Source organism: Canis lupus, chromosome 20 (assembly GCF_003254725.2).
Source record: "Canis lupus dingo isolate Sandy chromosome 20, ASM325472v2, whole genome shotgun sequence".
Classification (NCBI taxonomy): domain Eukaryota; kingdom Metazoa; phylum Chordata; class Mammalia; order Carnivora; family Canidae; genus Canis; species Canis lupus.
In genome coordinates, this window is record NC_064262.1 from 17,150,547 (window position 1) to 17,170,539 (window position 19,993).

At 40.8% G+C, this 19,993-nt stretch overlaps 1 protein-coding gene, 1 long non-coding RNA gene and 1 pseudogene across 16 annotated transcripts in view; 1 reads left to right on the forward strand and 2 right to left on the reverse strand.

Moving 5' to 3' along the window:
- CHL1 (cell adhesion molecule L1 like) overlaps window positions 1-12,982 on the reverse strand; it is a 195,426-nt gene extending 182,444 nt beyond the window's left edge. For 4 of the 12 annotated variants that reach the window (XM_025451589.3, XM_025451552.3, XM_025451586.3 and 1 more), the window contains exon 1: window positions 11,651-11,917. The gene's annotated coding sequence lies outside the window, so the exon portion shown is untranslated. Of the gene's footprint in view, window positions 1-11,650; window positions 11,918-12,374; window positions 12,485-12,750 lie in introns of those variants that run through there. The other 8 variants (XM_025451558.3, XM_035702509.2, XM_049097438.1 and 5 more) reach the window with 5 other exon arrangements.
- On the reverse strand, window positions 938-1,323 carry LOC112662930 (60S ribosomal protein L32-like; annotated as a pseudogene).
- Window positions 11,483-19,993, forward strand: part of LOC112662941 (uncharacterized) — a 34,612-nt gene continuing 26,101 nt past the window's right edge. Inside the window, exon 1 of one of the 4 annotated variants that reach the window (XR_007404029.1) lies at window positions 11,483-11,753. This is a non-coding gene — a long non-coding RNA (uncharacterized LOC112662941). The remainder of the gene's footprint in view (window positions 11,754-19,993) is intronic. The other 3 variants (XR_007404028.1, XR_007404030.1, XR_007404027.1) reach the window with 3 other exon arrangements.

A 19,993-nucleotide genomic window follows, 5' to 3' on the forward strand; every position in this document is an offset into this window, starting at 1 on the left:
ATTTAGGGACATCTACTTAAATAAAAATAAATTAGGATTTATAACACCACATTAATTACAGATTTATTCAAGACCTTCACTTTCATATTTTAATATTTGTGGACTGGAAGTGGCTGAAATAATTCCTTCTGTTTTCTACTTCATGTTTAGCATGAGTTCTAAACAGTGCACACCTGCCCCAGTTTAAACATGTACATAAAACACCATACAACCACCCACATAAACTTGTGTCATTGATGGAGCCAGCCTGAACTATAAAGACACTGGAATACAATCTTCAAAGGCAGTAAATGTGAAGTAAATCCAGTTGAATAAAAATCTAGAACTGGTCATTCCATTCCCTTCATAGAACACAGAAGCAAATGTGTAGTAGCCACATTAGCCTCCCATTAAGGACATAGTCTAGTTTTCAGCAGAAACAATCAAACTACTCTCCACTATAAGCATCCAGTCTGTTAAACCCATTATTTAAATGAACTTGGGAAATGATGACACACACCTTTCTATCCCTCCTCATCAGCTCTGAATTTTGAGGGGCAAAGGAAGTGGAATGCATGCTTAATTGAGGCAGTAAATACAAGGCTGTAGCAGATTGTTTTACTGTTAAATACAGTAATGAGTTTTTAATGGCTGCTGTCCAAAATTACACTGGAGAAAAATGGTTTATTAGTAATAATAATAGCTGGCACTTTTATCTTCAAAGCACTTTACAAATATTAGGTCATTAATCCTCCAACTGCCACTGGGAGGCAGTGGTAAATGTTTCTATCCTTAGTTTACAGCTGGTGAAACAGGAAAATAGAGGTAGTAACCAAGTTTTCAAAAGTAGGTTTTGGGGATAGAGGTCAATTTCCAATTCAAACAACTCATATCTTTTTTTTTTTGTAGTTTTATGATTTTTATTAAAACAACTACAATATGCTCAGAAGCTATCTGTCTATTCATTTTCTTTACTGTGCGGCCTGGCATTGAGATTGGAGATTCCGATGGCCAGCTCTTTCCACAACGGCTTTGTGGTTCTTGGAGGAGACATTGTGAGCAATCTCTGCACGATAAGATTTGTCGCACCGCAGCAGTCCTTCAAGCTCCCTGGCGCTGTGGACTAGGAACTTCTGGAAATCACTGGGCAGCATGTGCTTTGTTTCCTTGTTCCTACCACAGTCAGCGCTGGGCATCAAGATCTGGCCCTTGAATGTTCTGTGCATCTTCTTGTCAATGCCCCTGGGTTTTGGCCAGTTGTGCTTAATTTTGCATTACTGGTCTGGTTGGTGCTGGATAAATTTCTTGGTTCTTGGGCTTCACCAAAGGTCTGAGGGCAGCCATGATGCCAAGTGGAAGATGGCTGCCATCTCCGCAGGAAGAGAGGACTCATATCAATTTTTATACATAATTGGATGGCATTCACTGTGATGACTGCCAGTCCTTCTTTGAGGGGTTAGTGGTTAAGGTCAAATCCTGTTTATCTGAACCTGATTCACAAAGGCATACAGGGGTTGTATCCGAATTGCTCAATGGTGGTCCTTTAGTATTATTTCAAGCAAGTCAACTGTGTTAAAAAATTCAGCCCAAATCAATTACATGCAGAAGCTTCTATGCATGGAAAACGTGATCTGTTGCGACCCTTTGAAATCTATCCCCACTGAGAATTAATTGCTAGAGGTTGCAAAGCAAAATGGAATCAAGGTCAAATTTAAACATATTTATTTGGGTTTTCTATTTTTATTCGTTCATTCAGAACTCCTTTACGGAAAATAGTATACATCTCAAATTAGTGCACAATAATAAGTAATCCAAATAGTCTATTATCCATTCTGATGTACTCTGTAGATTTTAAAATTGTTATTATTTTTGTTTGTTTGCTTACCACTGTGGGCAATGTTTTCAATTTCTGCCCATTGTATAACATCTGAAATATTTTAATCTAATAAATGAATTCTCCACAGTGTCATCAGATGCATTTTACAGAACAGGTTTTAGAAAGTCTCTGGATTTATAACACCAAAACAAATGTATTTCTTGAGAAGCCAAGTACTGTACTCTAAAGAAGCAGACATGGGCCACATAAAAGTCCTATAGCAAATCCATTCCATAAGAACCATGGAAAGGGGATCGGCTGTCTAGCCAAAGTAGAAAGCAAACATTTTTGCCTCTGTTCTAGAAAAAGGGTTGGAATTCCTCAGCATCTGAGAATGCTACTTATATTTTGCATATTAAAAGATAACAGTAATACTTGATTCTAAATACCCCAAACCAAAACATCAAAGACCATACTGGCCATGCCTAGAATTGCATTGATTTTTTTTTCTTCAAAGCCTTATCTTAATTGACAGCTGTTAATAAAGATAGTGCCATCATGACGATAGATGTCATTTTCAAGAACAGTCAGGCTGGCATATGACATCTGTCATTGCCAACTATTTCTATCTTAATCTGGGGTGGCAGATACTCACACCTTTGTGGAAATGCCAACCGTGTAATGCAATTGGTTATATATAACACCCAGACGTGAGGGAAACCCATGCATACTGATATGACAGCATCAGGAACATATCTGCCAAGAAATAAGAAATGGTAATGAAGGCAAGTGAAAGCTTTGGGGAGGGTAAAGGTTGAATTTTACATACACTGGTGCCGAGGGACAGGATAGGACAGTATGCTTTCATGACAAGATTTCGGAGAGAACACAAATGTCCTCCTCTCCCAATGTACTTCCCACATGGAAGTCCCTCACCATTAATCCTTTGCATTAAGGCTTTTAAACAGTCTTTTTAAATGCTGCCATTCTGGGGCACCTTCTGGGGCACCTGGGTGGTTCAGTGGTTAAGCATCTGCCTTTGGCTCAGGGTGTGATTCCAGGGTCCTGGGATCAAGTCCTGCATCAGGCTCTCCAAAGGGAGCCTGCTTCTCCCTCTGCCTGTGTCTCTGCCTATCTCTGTATTTCTCATGAATAAATAAGTAAATAAAATCTTTTAAAAAAAATGCTGCCATTCCTGGGATAAGTATGCATTTTCATGTAATACCTTAAAAGAATCCTTTATATCTACTTTTCTACATGTTTAACAGAGATAATGAGACACAGAACAGGTAAATCTGGATAAACAACAGGGACAAGTACGAGGCCTTGATGAAGACTATAGTTAGAGAATCCTGCTAATCAACGGGGCACTGATGGATGCTGCACACCTGGGAAATTAAGTCCAATACAGAAGAGAAAGAATGTGCAAAGGACTAAATGTTTGAGTCTCCCCCAAAATTCATACATTGGGACCCAAATTCCAACGTGATGATATTTGGAGCTATGGCCTTTGGTAGATAATTAAGTCATGGGGTGAAGCCCTCATGAATGGGATTAGTTCCCTGAGAAGAGAGACCCCACATACCTCTCTGGTGCTCCTTCTGCCATTCTTGTTGTGAAGATACAAAGAAAAGTCAACCCAGAAGGAGGCCTCACAAGCAGATCATGCTGGCACCCTGATCTCAGACTTCCAGTCTCCAGAACTATAGGAAATAAATCTGTTGTTTCTAAGCCACTCCGCTCTGGTACTTTGTTATAGCACCCTGAATTGACACAGGGTGCTGAAGTTGTATGAGAGACTCAAAGGGTAGCATTTAGGGATTTGGGACAGGAACTCAGATTTTACTTTACTTTTCAGTGTGAGTCCTGGTAAGTCCTAGCTCTGCCACTTCTAAGCCAAACAAGATGACCTTGCACAAAAAGCCCCCTATGTCTATGTCATCCAGCTTAAAACAGGTATTATAACAATAGCACTACACAAATCACTGATGCAGAGAGTGCAAAATATATCAAATAGTCAGTAAATAATATAAGTATCAGCCTGGCACAGCCTTAGTCCTGTCTCTCATATAAAATAATTATTCAGTAAAAGCTCTTTCAATGACTGGTCAACATCTCATAGGACCTACAATCAATCAATCAAACCATCGATCAATACTGTACAATTACAGAAGCTATGGAAAAATCACATCAGGGACGCCTGGGTGGCTCAGTGGCTGAGCGCCTCCCTTCAGCCCAAGGCATGATCCTGCAGTCCCGGGATCGAGTCCCACATCAGGCTCCATGCAGGCATGGAGCCTGCTTTTCCCTCTGCCTGTGTCTCTGCCTCTCTGTGTCTCTCTCATGAATGAATGAATGAATGAATGAATAAATAAATAAATAAATAAATAAATAAAAAAATCTTTAAAAAGAAAAAAAAGAAAAATCACATCTCCCTAACTTTGGGCAGGGCTACATTCAGCCTTGGAAATATATAACTGGTAACATTTTCAATATTTCCCCTAGACTCATTACATCCTTCAGTATACACATTAACTCTGATTTTTAAAATTTCATCAACTATAGGGATCCCTGGGTGGCTCAGCAGTTTAACACCTGCCTTCAGCCCAGGGCATGATCCTGGAGTCCTGGGTTCGATTCCTGCGTCGGGCTCCCTACATGGAGCCTGCTTCTCCCTCTGCCTATGTCTCTGCCTCTCTCTCTCTCTCTCTCTCTCTCTCTGTCTCTCATGAATAAATAAATCAAACCTTTAAAAAATAATAAAATAAAATTTCATCAACTATAATATATTTGTTTTGCTTTAAATAAGAAAATCTAGGGGCACCTGGGTGGTACAGTCAGTTAGGTGGCTGACTTGGTTTCAGCTCAGGTCATGGGATCAAGCCCCACTCTGGGCTCTGCGCTCAGTACAGAGTCAGCTTAGGACTCTCTCTCACTCTCACCATCACTCCCACTGTCCTCTCCCTCTCTCATAAATAAATAAATAAATAAATAAATAAATAAATAAATAAATAAAATCTAAAAGCAGTAGTGTGGGCCATGAACTAGATCACAAACAGGATATCTGAGCCTTAATTTTGATTTCACTATTAGACCTTGCTTGTTTTTCATCTATAAAATGGCCTAACAACTTGTCCCTTTTTGTTCATCATGTCACTGTAAAAGGCAAACAAAGCTGATATGGAAAAAAAAAAAAATCTCCAAAATGCTGAAAGCATCCAAATAATGCAAGGCATTACAATTTTTTAAATAGAAATCTTGAAAAGTAACCTGAATGGATGGAAATGTAGTGTTGAGTGTGTCAAAAAAAGGTCTTCACCATGAAATCTTGCATGTATGAGGTGTGTTTTTTCCTTTGAACACCTCAGCACACAAAACATTCTATAGTAAGCCGATTCTATCACTTTACATTCTTTAGCAAAGGTCTTCGATGTAATAATAAACAATTCACAATCAACTCTAACTGCATCAAATGATCAAAAATCACCACATTTTTCTTACCCACTTACCTTCCATTACACTGTGGATTACATCCCATAGCCCCAGGGAACACAGATGCCTCATAACACTGTGCTACCCATGCATCTCTGATTATTGCTTCATCCTTCACCCTGCTACCACTACACCAAAGAGGGAGATCCCTCCAGAGATTCAAATGTCCAGGTTACAGTGACTTTAAGCTGTTAAGACTGTTGTTATTTGAGGGCATCTCCACTTTGCAGGCATAACATCTGCAATCTCTGGCATCAGATTTACCCCTTACAGCAAAAGCTTTTGTTAGGGAAGAGCGTCTGCTAAAAATGCAAACCTGTTACCACAGTGGCTTTAATATGCCTTTTCCTTCAGACTCTGCCATCGGCTCTCATCTTGGAAAGAGGATATTATATAGAAGAACATACAAAATTGTCTGGAAGTTTGGAGACTGCAGCTGAAACCACCTCTGAATGGGGACATGCCCACCTAGGGCAATGAAAGAAGAGAATGATAGAGAATGACAAAGCAAAGTAGAAGAGGACCCTGAATACAAATTTAATGATTTTCCATTTTGTTCCACATTTGGCAATTCAAAGGTTCTCCTTCCTCATTGCTTGTGTTCCATAAATTTTAAGGCTCCAGGTGTGCTAGGTATTCTTCATTAACCTACCAGATTCCAATCTGTTCTCCACAGTCTTCCAACCTACTGTGGGCAGAGGGAGTCAATCTCTGCATACCATCTTCTACCAGGCTCCCCTGCCATCTGACTCCTGGTTACTTTGGCCACTCTAAGGAAGGAGCAGAAGATCTGCATCTGCCACTTGACTACAGGTCCTGGCTGGCAGCCTTTCCGGGAGCTGCTGCTCTCACCTCCTCAGTAACTTCTCTTACCTACTGTCCTACTGGATGAGGGGCAGTAACAGCTCTTCAGCCTGCCCAAAAAGATGTGGTCCCTTCTCGAAACTCCCTTCAATTGTCTCTTTGAGTATGCTTAAAAAATAAAAGCAAGAGGAGACCAAGTGTTACTCAGAGAAGACACAAAACTCTGGGTCCTTGAAGACTGCCAAGGGGACATGTTCTTCACGTTCAGCCAATGGCACTCTGAACACTCAGGTTCAATATTGTGAGAATATCAAGTTTTTAAACATAAGTAAGAAATATGAATTTTTATGTGAAATCCTTGGTTTTTTTTATTTATTTATTTATTTATTTAAATCCTTCGTTTTTAAATATTGGCTGAAATACTTCTTAAACATTCCTTGGGCCAAATAAAACACCTATGTAGGCTAGGTTCAGTCCAAAGGACGTTAATTTAGATCCTACCTAGACTATGCTGCCTCTTCTTTAGAAGAAAAAAAAAATCTGTTTTTCATTGCAGTGCCTGATTACAAGAAAGATGGAAATTCACATCTATACAACTTTTCTTACACAATTATTTAGTCCTAAAAAAATAATTCTCTCTCATTTGAAATCTCAAGGCAAAACAGAGAAACATCCGGACTCGAAAGTCACAGGAATCTGGATCTGTTCTAAATGTATGAATCTAATCAAATTATTTAATTCCAGTATGGCTCACTCCATTCATCTGCAAAATCAGGATAATGACTTCTTGCCTACCATCTTCACAGAGACATTTGGCTGAGAAATGAAATCATACACAGTAAATGAAAAGTGCATTTGAGCTCTTCAGAGACTAAAATGCTTTTTAAACCAGAGGGATTAGTAAGAAAAACCTCAGGGGTTTGCTGAAGCTTTTTTTTTTTCTTTTTTTTTTTTTTCTATTCCAACCACGTTTCATGACACCGAGGTAACTGCAAGTCAGTGCCTTAGGCCAACATGACCTTAAAGACTACCCCAACCTAAGTTGGTGGTACTCAACCCTCCAGTGCATTATTCTCACCAAAGCTTCCAAAAAACCCGAAGTCTTTCTTAGTCACCATCCCCAGGGATTATGATTATTAATCATCTGAGTTGGTAGTTTTAAGAATCTCTCCAGGTGATTCTCATGTCAGTCAATCCTGAGAACGAGTACTCTTAGGATCTTTCAAATATGTGTAACAATCACTGTGAGTATATGTGTGTATAATTGATGTAGGTATCAACAATTTTCCATTCAACTGTGCCATGATGACAGTTCACACTTATTCACATACAAAGGGATACACACACACATCTATCTATCTTTATACATTCATATACTGAATATGGAATACATAGATAATTACTGTAATTAAAAGCCAGAATTTATTGAGTGCTCAGTAAGTTCTACTAAGCTGTCTATAAAGATTGCCTCATATTATGCTCACAATAATGCATACAAGCTGGCATGGATATCAACCTCCATTCCACAGAAGAAATCAGCGTTGGATTAAAATGACTTAGCCAAGGTCACATACCAAGGAGTTAGTCGACTTTGATCTTGAACCCAGGCAGCCTGATTACTATAGCCAGTGCACCAGTTTGTTTCCCACTGTGCCAGACAATATAAGGTTTATGAGATACATAAAATGGAACGTGTGTCCCCAAGAATGTTAAGATATGAGAAAGGAATTTTGATGAGCACTAAAATTCACAGGCTGCATAGGAAAGTGGTACTGTGTAGTCCCTAGAGTTAGGGAAAGTTGGATTAGAAGATGGGCAGCTGATGGTTTTGCTTAGCTCCTACTTTGCAACTATGGAGAAAATGAGATGTACCCAAACATCAGAAGAGAGAACAGTTAAGATCACCAGGAAAGGAAATTCTGTTTAAAGAAGAGAGTACATTTATATAGTTGCCAAATTCAACACATTTATTATTACCATCATCTGGCAGCATCATTTGGATTGGATATTTATGCCTTCTTAAATTTACCTCTATTTTCAGTTTAACCAGCAAACTACAATTTTTGAAGAATTCATCTCAGTTCAAACTCTATCTCTGATTCTTACTGAAAAATTGTGTATAAATATACACATAAACACACATACGTATTCCTAATAATTTCATTTTCAAAGAGATAACAAGCTATTATAAAAATGAAAATAATACTTTTTTCACAGAAAATTTCAAAAATTGAAAACAGAATATGCATTTTCTTTGTATTTGTATTATCTAAACACAATAGGAAGGTAAGCAGAATCATTTTTTATCCACAATACATAAAATCTCAATTAGTTATGGTCTATTTGTGCACTGACTAAAAACATTCGTTAACAAAACAGAATTTTCTAGTTTACTGGATAAATATACCAGAAGAAATTGCAGAATAATGTTAGGTTGCCAAGCAACCACAGCTCTACTCCCTCTTGTTTGTGATCAATCCAACTCATTCATCAAGCTTCCTATCCCAGTGCTAGAGAACTCCAACCAATTTGTTTCTTGGGAAAATTATAGTGACTTTCGGTAACACAATAACACTTTTATTCTCAGAAGATAAACTTAGATGTTCTTTCGATCAAAGGGATGTGTTAATTCATTATTCTCTACATGGTGCTAATGAGAAAGCTATAATTAACTAACTACACTATTGCGACACACATAAAATAAACTGCAGTAATTAGTAATGTTTAAGGTGTTAACCAGCCTCCAAAATTAGAAAATACAGAATCTTTCCTCCAATAAAGATGTAGAGAAAGGAGAAAGCACCATATCTAATTAAATTGGGAATTGTTTCCATTCTCCCTGGCATCCCAAAGAGGGGGAGAGGCATGGTCGCCAAAACATGAGAGATTTTACTTCAATAGCAGAGAAAATGGCTCAATGCCAATTCTACTTGTAGGTAGACATAAAATACTGGCGAATAATGTAATCCTTTCTTTAAAAGAATGCTTAGCACAATATTTTTCCAGGAATGAATAGAAAGAATATTATGCTTTCACTCATTAGCTGTGTTAACTTAGCATATTGTATGTAAATCACCATAATAATTGCATTCTCTTCAGACTGAATTAGTTAGTTACAATGAAGCTGTAATCAAAATGTTCATAATTGAAAATATAGTATTCTCGGTCTCGGTTTGAAAAAATAACAAGCAACGCTGATTAAATCAGATAATACAGCACATCATTGAAAACAGTCTTAGTATAGAGACAACTTCCTCCTCTAGCTTATACCGTTGCATGTCAATTAGCTCCCCAAATTCAGGACTCAATACCTCCAGATCTGTCATGGTTTTCTATGTGTCACCCTTTGTCTTTGGCCTAACTTAAGCTTTCCATGTGCATTACTGCTTAGATTTTCGGGGGAAAATACAAAATGATAAAAAGCTAAATTTTTGTTTCTCAAATGCATTAGACTCCATGGCACTGTAGGCGGTCATAAATCAAAGTGCAAAGTAATTTCCAACAAATGAAACATTTAATGCCAATGCTCCTGGGAAACAATATGTAAATGATCATATGAATTTCAGGCAAGCTGTCACACTAATTCCTCAAGGTACCTTTTAAAGATGACATATTCACTGTGAAGAAGGGGGTGTTGTCATGCAAAAGTCAAACTTAAAGCAATACTCTACTATCTGAATTGATATTCCTTGGGCTTCCTGACACTCATTCCTTCAATTACGATGCCATCCAGCCCCCTCTATCACTTAATTTTCCTTTATGAGATTAAAACAAACAAACAACAATAAAACCCCCCAAAACCCCTAGCAGAATCACAAATCAGTCTTGATCATTATCCTTATTTAATCCTCCATTTAAAAAAAAAATGAACCAGTCTAATTATTTCAACAAAGTAATTTTTGGTCAAACAACCTATCTTCAAAATCTTCAAAAGTAAGCTATATTTTATCCAGCAAATATTTTCCGAGGTCAGGTCTATTTTGTAAAAGTCTTAGGGAACTTTGTGATGGGAACACATGTCCAGTTTTAGTTGTCTCAGATCCAACAAGACACGCCTATATTTTAATAAGCAAGTGATATTTCTAAACTGTATTTAAAACCAATCCAGTAAATGAAATTAATTAGCTTAAAGGTAATAAATATATAATGTGCAATATCAAATCTTGTCATTCTTACAATTAGGCCCATGGGATGTTTTGCTCATCACCAGATAAGTTGGAGCACCTAATAAAACCATGAGGTAGCAATAAACATCGGCAGTCTTTTCTTTAAAAGACCCATAAGTATAGATACAACAGAGAACAATCTGAAAAACATGTATTAATCATCATAGTCCTACTCCTCTGCAGTGATGTGGGTAAAAACATGCCCAGAAAGAGATTTTTAATGAACTGCCATAGCCAGTACTCACACTTGCCAAGAAATAACTATTTTTCTTCATTTATTCACTGACAATATCCAGGAGCTTGCAAGGAATGATTATACTCTATACTCTCTGCCTTTACTACAGATAAATCCACCACAGCACTTAAGGCCATAAAATGGAAAGCTGGGTTATACACTAGACTCCAGAACCAAGTTGAATCATGAAAGCCATAGAGTGGCCCATCACTAGATACTGAAATTAAGACAAACCTAACTGCAACCTCAGCCTGTGAAAGAGGACCTAGTCTTACACACAAAGCTGTAGAATAAACTCGTTTGTTTTTTTCCCCCCTTGTTACTAAAAGTTTTCCCAAATAGCTTTCTAAGCTTCTCTCTGCATCCATTTACTGACAAGCCAACGTGACCAGCTATTGGTCATTTTATATCTTCCGATCTGCTGCAAACCAGAGCTCTGTAGGAGTTGTACGGGGCAGTAATATTCAATACCCACCCATATTCTCCCAAATTAGGAAACACGGTATTTTGCCTTCTATAAAGGTGCGGAGAAATGAGAATGCACCGTATCTAATTAAATTGAGGATCAATTAATAGTAACAGTAACGCCATCAGCAACCATAACTAATTTAGGGGGGTTTATTTATTAAGCATTAAACACGAAGCTCAACTGTCTTCTTGCATTATCTCATTCCAGTCCTGCAAAAGCCCAATGAGCAAAGTGTAACTGATACTATCGTTAGTATTGAAAAGGGGAAACCGAGGCACGGAGCAGTTAAATGGCACGTCCAAAAATCACACATCACAGAGACGCTGGAGCTGGAGCCGGGACCCACCTGGGCGCCGCGGGAGACTGTGGGCCTGGCGGGAGGCCAGGTGGCTCCCCGGTTGCCCACCTCCGCGCGCACGCGCACAAGTGCCCCCCCGCCCCCACCGCGGGCGTTCCGGAGGGCGCGCCGCCGCGCACGCGCGTGCCCAGGTGGCCACTTGCCGGCCCCGGAGGCCCCTCCGAGGTCCCCAAGGGCGGGGCTGAGCCCCAGGCCCCTGGCTGAGGGCTGAGCCGCGAGCCCCCACCCCCCGCCGCGCCCCTAGACACCTGCCCCCCGCCGCTCGCCTCCATCACCTCCCGGGCCCGCCTGCCCGCGCTCGCCCCAAGGCGCGGCTGCGGGGCGTGGGTACCTGCGCCCGCGCCACGGCGGCGTCTTCTGCCCCGGGGTCCTCGCAGGAATTCCTCAGCCCCGGCCCCGACTGAGAAAGTGCGGCTCTCACGGCGAGCGAGCGGGTAGGAATCCAGGGGCCGGCGTCCCCCAGCCTCCCAGCCGCCAGGCTCCAATCCCTGCTCTCCAAATTAATCACTTTCTCCCTCCCCACGCACACTCTCACTCAAAAAAGAGAGAGAGAGAGAGAGAGGCACAAAGGAGAAGGGACCATCCGTGACTGGCATCTCTAGCTCCCCCAGCTCTGCTACCAAGGAGCCATGGCAACCACGCCCCCGGCCTGGCCCCTACCCGCCCCCCCCACACACACACACCGGGGAACTCCTGAACCTCCCCGTTTTCTCGCTGCCCCCGCCCCAACCCTGCGGTCCTCAGAGCCTCCCTTTTCGAGCTGGCGGCGGCGAGCGCAGAACCCCAACCAGCACCTGGAATCTTCCCCCGGGAATGGGAGCGAGACGGGGGCGGGGTGCGGTGCGGAGGGAAACGGGGCGCTACGACCCATGAGATGGTCACGGGCGGGGAGGGGCGCCATCAGGGCTGACCCCAAACCCAGGCCAACCTCGGACGCCCTACTGGAGAGAGGGCTGCAATCCCCGGGCCGGTCTGGGATGCTCCCCAGGGGGTCGGGGGCGCTGCGCGGGGGTGGGGCGGGGGGAGGCTGGAGCAAAGGCAGAGGGTTGACCTACCCGTCAGCAGGCGGAGAGAGTGGGAGCTGGGGGATTCGTGGAGCCGCTTCACTGTATCCCGCGGACCCGGCGCTGGGTTCGAATCCGGCCTCAGCCACCAGAGGGCGGGGCTGGGAACGGGGGTGTCTCTTACCGGGTTGGGGTTGAGAGACCTCGGACTACCCCCCGCTTTAGGCAAGGATGGGGCCCTGTTGCGCACCCCCGCCTGTCCGGGGAGCTGACCCCTCCCACCGGCAAAGCCCCAACCCGCCGTGCCTCACGCCCCGCGAGTTGGCTGCCCGGCTGCGGGGGGAACCCGCGGGGCTAGCAAAGCAGGTGCACAGTGACCCCCACCCAGGCACCCCTGAGCCGTCTGCGCCCGCCGAGCTGCGCCCACCTTCCCTCCGGGAAACTTCTCGCCTCGCTGGCTGGCGCCCGGGGACGCACGTGCGGTGTCCAGCGGCTCCGCGCGGACCCAAGGGAGTTTCTGGCCGGCGGAGACCCCCCGGGCCCCTCCCGCCCCGGGCAGTGGCCGCGAGCGCGCGGGACCTGCTGGCTGAGCCCGGATCCACGCCCTCCGGGCCGAGGCTGGCCAGCGCCTCTGCGCCCGTCCTCGCTTCTGCGCCCCGCCCTCACCCACGCGGCTGATTTTCCCTCCCTTTGCACACTCCCTTGGGACACACAGAGAGAGAGAGAGAGAGAGAGAGAGGGAGGGAGAGAGGGAGAGAGAGCGCTACAGGCTTAAGACTTATTTCACGGTGAAAAAGCAAGGGACGAAGCCAAAACTTCACTCGTCATTTTCAACATCTATGGTCAAAAGAGGTAGGATGGCTGTCCCTTTAATCTGCAAAACCGAATTAAAAAAAAAAAAAAAAAAAAACGGAAAGAAAAGAAACAACACCTGCCCCTCCCTATGGTTTCACTCAGTACGTATTCCAGACACGGGTCGCCGGTCTGGTTTTCCTCCATCGCTGCCTGTTGGAAGGGTGTGGTACCATGTACCTATTAAAAATACCCTTTTTGCTTTCCTTCCTTATTTATAGGTGTGATGAGGCTTGCTCTTTACAAAAGATGCTGCTACGATAAGCTAACAGATCATTGCCTACAGAAATTTGGGCACCTTCCACCTGTTAACCTTTTTTTAAATTTTGTCTTAATACTTATGATCTGCAGTTTCACCACATTGTTCCATAAAGTTTTTCCTATTTATTTTGTATTGATTCACTATTATAGGGTAGAAGAAAGCCCTGTGTGCTTATTTCCACTTACAAAAGGCCATTTCTGATGCTTGATCAATTCCACCGAAACATGTAAATTTTATTTTACGATTCCAAAATTAATGAGGGAAAGTTACAGGCTTTTGCAGACTAAGTTATTTATACACTCCTTTCTTTTTCCGTTTCTTTTTTTTTTTTTTTCACACCGTGATATTTTCCAAATTTTTCACACAATGCCACTTTAAAAAATTCTGTTGAATTTAAGTTCTCTTTGATGGTAAGAGAATCATTGACTTCCAATTTTTACTCCTCTAAAGCAGTAAAATTGACTTTACAGTCTGGTTTTGTTCTCTTCTGTGCATTGAACAATGAGGACATTTAGAGCTGTGAGCTTCCCTCAGAGTTGGATACTACTATAGTAGCCGATAGAGGAAAGGCAATTCAGAATTCTGCTTCAGAAGCAACTGAATAAAATATTTTGAAAATGAATTAGTGGACTTTTAAACTTTAATAATTGCTAACCTTGGAGCCATGACTCTGTCAGTTCATGTGTGGGCTCAATTCTTACTGACTGCATTGCAAATTGCAAATGCAAGTGAGGGCAGGATTAGTCCTGAGTTTAAATTGTACTGCTAGAGTAATTTCTTTGCCCGAGGCATCATTATTCACACGGAATGTTTTCTAAAGTTGAAACAAAGATAGGATATTGAATGAAATTCCAACAGGGAAAATATAAGGAAACATTTCCAAGGTAAAGGAGACACAAAGCTGAGTTGAACTCAGAAGTTGACCACCTTCTGGGTAAACATTCTCTGACCAAAAGACTCAGAACTCAATCCTGGCCAGACCGATAGAATACTCTTCTCCTCCATATACAACTCTTCTTTTCTCTGTGATTTGTTTTTTGACATTAGGATTATTGTGAGGAGATGATATAGATCATGTCGTAAAGATATATAGATACCTATAGCTATATAGAGAAAGAGAGAGGAAGAGAGATCCTAGTATTTATCAGTCATTGTTCAAGGTGCTAGAGTACAGTAGAAAATACAACAAACAAGACTAGCTGCTTCTTTTAAAATCAAATATCCAAAAATATATCAAGGAATATCAAGGCATCATATCTGAAACAAAAAGATGAAGGGTCAGTTCTTAAATACAAATTTTCTTGAAAGGAAAATAGCATATTTCTGAGTCTCTGACACTGCATATAAATGAGGAAACAATAGCCCAAAAATAAGTCCAAAACTTAGTAGAGGCAGCCATTAAGTCTATACATACATGATATGCTTTACTCGAGGCAAATAAATTTTAAGCGAGGGAGAAAGGAAAAGAAGATAAGGAAAAAAGGAAGAAGGGAAAGAAGGGAAGAAGGAAGGGAGGAAGGAATACAAATGATTAACCAAGATAGGAAAACAGTATTTAAAAGAAAAAAAAATTAGCCAGCTAAGGAGGTCTTTTTAAAGAAATGCAAAATAGAAGCAAATGACTTAAATTTCCACATCCAAACTTCATAAATTTCCACTTCCAACACTTCATAGATGTTACCTCCAGGGATAGGTTCTTTTTTTCTTTTTTAAATACATTTCCAAAGACAGGCCACAAATGCAGCCTTTCTTGACCCAAAGAACTTAAAACAGCTCATTCCCTCAGATTCCTGGAAGGCTGGAACCCGAGACCAGAAGGCAGCCTCAACCAGAGTGGAGATTCAAGTGAAACTGCCTTCTGCTGCTGCTTTGAAACCCTCCCTTGGCTCCCATCCTCCTGTCTGACACTTTGTTCAGACTCAGTTCCCACTCAACAAATAATCCTAATCTATCAGGCATCACACAGTTGCACGGGAGTGCTAAAGAAAGACTAGATTTCTTACAAGTCACATGGAAATTTGGTTGCATTAGCTTTGAAAGGTGTGAATTTATCTCTCACAATTGAGGAAGGCCATGTAAAATGAAAATATGACTATTAGACCACAAATGAAGGGGAGAAAGGAGGTCTTTCATGAATAGAAGCAGAAGGTGAGAGAGATAGGCCAGTCATCTGGAAAAAAAAGAAAAGGTATTAAGAGCTGGGGTATTTTTCAGCTTTTACTGCTGATTTACTGCCTATCCCCAGCTTGAACCATCATTTGGTATCATTCCCAGAGCCAGGACCATTGGAGGAGTATTGCCTTTTGGCAAAGCTGGGTAGCTAGTGATATGGCAATGTTCCTAGAAAAATTGTTCAGCGGAAGAGCTGTAGTTTTCGAAATGGCATTTCAGTCTAGCAGTTCTGAATAGTCACAGATCCATGGGGATTTTCTGGCCAACTACTGTCCTAAAGTAAAGCAGCATGTTCCACTGAGAGGTAAGTCCTCAAAGGCAACCTTGGAAGTACATAGCAGCTACCTTCAGCTTAGATACTAAGAAAGCTAAAGAAGATCATATTAATTCTGCAGAGTAAACTTTGTGTCGATACTCCTTTAACTTGTCCTTTAATACAAGAACAAAAGGACATGTATTAAAAATCAAAGGGCAATCATTTGGGGACAAATAAAAAGGTAATGTCTTGTACTTCACCCCATGGATCATTAATACATGTGATTCAGCCTTAGCAGGTCACAGAACCACATATTTTCACTGGATTTTTTATTTTTTATTTTTTTATTTATTTTTGTTTTGTTTTGTTTTTTTTTTTTTTCACTGGATTTTTTAAAGGGCTAGGTAATTTACAGACATTAATAACAATATACTTATGTAGCTATGATCATACTGTTATCAAATCTCATGCTTTAAGGCATTTGTTGATCACTTCTAAAGATCAAGAAGATTTCTTGCCCTCTAAACAGAAATGCTCAAATGCTCATTATAACTACCTTACCCTCCTGTTGGTGGTTTGCTCCAAAGTCCTGTGCAGTGAAGTCTTATCTCAGTGGACCGAGAACAGTTTTAGAGTATGAATCCATTTATTGGGAAGAGTCTTCCTAGTTTTGGAGGATGGGAATTTCATTTAAATCTCTCTATATCCAACATGATACAAAATCTTTTCAATCTGGAAAGTACCTCAGGCAGCATATTTTCCAATAGCTTCCTTTTATAGTTGAGAAGGGCAAGGTTCAGAAATTTTCTCAAGGGGCATCTGGGTGACTCATTGGTTGAGCATCTGCTTTTGGCTCAGGTTGTGATCCCAGGGTTCTGGGATCAAGTCCTAAAGCATGCTCCCCACAGGGAGCCGACTTCTCTGCCTATGTTTCTGCCTCTCTCTCTATGTGTCTTTCATGAATAAATAAATAAAATATTTAAAATTTTTTTTCTCAAGATTTCCAGGTTAGTGGTCTAGAATTCATATATATATATATATATATATATATATATATATGCCTAGAATTCATATATATATACTTAATCTTGTTAATAATTAATATATAGATATTCTTGTATGATTTTAGAATATGACAGGACACTGCCATCTTGAAAGATAGTTGTATTTATTCCAATTTTGCCATAGCAAACAAGATAAATGTTAAATAGTGAGATGGTGAATGATAGTAGAAGAATAAGGGCTGATCTTTACAGAGACAAATAGCCAAAATGAAGGTCTTAGTTGATTTTCTTCTATTTTGTCCAATTGATTTTGGAAATTGGTTTTCACACTCTTAGAATAAAGAAAATTTGGTAGAGAGAAAGGAGAGACTCAGTGGGTATCCTTAATATAAGAGCTTATGGCAGGCTGCTGGTTGCTTCCCTCCTTGTCCTGACCCCCTCATCCCACAAATATGTTCTTTTTTTTTTTTTTTTCCTTCCTGGCCACATAGCCACCTACCTAAAGACTACATTTCAGGGCAACCTCTTGTGTCCTCTCTCTCTTTGTACTATCACTCAACTTTCCTTTACTCTCACTAAAAGAGAGAGAGAGAGAGACTACATTTCACATTCACCCTTGTGACCAAGATTGGCCCCATGGCTAGGTTCTCACCTAAGAGACATGAGGAGAAATGCTATTAACAACGACTAGGTCATCTTCTTAAAGGTAATCTAGATTCATTCTTCTATTTCCTTCTAGTGAGCCTATAATAATGAAATATTCATGTTGAAGCTGACAAAAGAACCCCCATTATCCTGAGTCCCTCATGAGTCCCTCATGAGTCTAGGAACTATAGCCCACATACTACCATGAAAAAACGAACTTCCCTATTCTTTGAGCCAGTATCTTTTGAGGTCTTTTTATTGTAACTATTTAGTCTTTTCCCTAAGTAATCTGTGTCACCAGAAAAATTTCAAAATAGTCAAAAAAAATAAGAATGAATGATATAGTAAGTATCCATTGTTTTTGCTGGACCAGCATTTATAGACATTCAGACAGCTCAACCAATCCTAGGAAATAATATCTCCTAGGTTTATGTGGCTGAGTTGAGGCTGCTGCCAATACTTCCTATTTACCACAGGTCCAGATATGTGACACAGGTATAAAATCCATATTCCTCATCTTTTCATCTATGGTGATTAGAGCAAAGAAAAGCAACAGACTCAAGACAAGCTAATGAAAGACCTACCTGGGAGGTATGCTTGAATTATTAGGAAATAACACAGAATTGCTCAGGAAGCTTGATGTCAGATAGGAGAAGGTAGCTGCTTATCACCACTTAGAGAAAAAAAAAAAAAAAACACCACAGGGAAAAGAAAAGAAGACTGTACTTGACAGTTAATTGAAAACTTATGTCTTCAAATAGATGAAAGCTTATTGTTTATTAAAAGCTAAAACTGAAATACATCTTAACTATGTAGCTAAGTGAGTGAAAAACTATTAGAGCAAAATAGTTTGAGTTAGTTTGCTAACATCAAAATCATCTTTTTAAAGATTTATTTATTTATTTATTTCAGAGAGAGTGTGTGTGTGAGTAGGGGGAGGGGCAGAGGGAGAGAGAGACTCCTGAAGCAGACTACCCACTGAGCTTGGAGCCCAATGTGGGGCTTGATCCCAGGATCCTGAGATCATGACCTGAGCCAAAAGTTGGCTGCTTAACAGATGGAGCCACCCAGGCACCTCCCAAAATCATTTTTTTTTTAAGATTTTATTTATTTATTCATAGAGACACAGAGAGAGAGAGAGAGAGAGGCAGAGACACAGGCAGAGGGAGAAGCAGGCTCCATGCAGAAAGCCTGACGTGGGACTCTATCCAGGGTCTCCAGGATCATGCCCTGGGCTGCAGGCGGCGCTAAACCGCTGTGCCACCAGGACTGCCCCCAAAATCATTTTTATTCACTATAGATTCCTAGATAAGATTATTCCCTATGGATAGTTTCTTTAATAAAAGGGATGTGCATGACAAAAAGTCTTTCTTTCATGAAATAACTCATCTGATTGGTAGTGACTCTTTGAAATACTGTGACTGAGGGATTCCAATCTTGTATCTGAGTTCAGCTGGAAAAGACAAAGTGATTATTAATGATGTTTGTCATTGATATGACAGAAGAAATGCTTCTCGTATGCTGGGTATTTGCCATCCTTGCATTCTTAAAGTGTGGCATAAGTCTAGACAATGCATACAGACTTTATTTTTTCTTTTTTATTTATTTTTATTTTTATTTTTTTTAAGATTTATTTATTTATTCATGAGAGACACAGACTGAGTGAGAGAGAGGCAGATTCTTAGGCAGAAGAAGAAGCAGGCTCCTTGCAGGGAGCCCGATGTGGGACCTGATCCCAGATCCCAGGATCACGACCTGAGCCAAAGGCAGGAGCCCAACCGCTGAGCCACCCAGGCGTTCCAATTTTTTCTTTTTTAATTACAATATAATGGTACATTCTTTGGGGACATATTTTTAGCAGTTATAAAAAGAACGATGGAATAAATAGTCCTTTCTATGCAATGATTAGGGGCCATAATTCATGTTCTCAATTGACTTTTCCCACAAAATAAATTAGCAGACATACACTTAAATCACAAATTGCTAATATGTCATATACTGTGTTAACACAAACTCAGATATGTAATCTGGGTAAGATGTAACTCGGGCCCAAGGGTGCAAAAGCACCTAGTTCCAGGGGTCCCAAACAAACCAGGATCAGTCACTCACCACTGACAAAATTCAAAGGCAGAGAGACAAGGGGTAGTGAAACACGAAAGAAGTTATTTTAGTGAAGCCAACACCAGGATGACACTGAAGTAATGTCTCCAAGACTGTCTTCAACGTGCTGAAAATACTTCTAGGTTTATATAAGGAAAATGCAGAACAAAGGTCAGTGCATACTTGCAGGTGAGCAGTAAAGGTGGGATAGATCATTGTCTCAGGGTAAATCATGTGGGGTCTTGCTCAGGACAGTCATTATTGTGTGGGGGGTAGTTTTGTTTCCCATCGTGGGATACTTTCCCCACCAGGTCTTTTGCTTGAGTTAAAAGATTAGCTAGAAAAAAGAATTTAATCTGTTAGAAATTACAGACTAAGG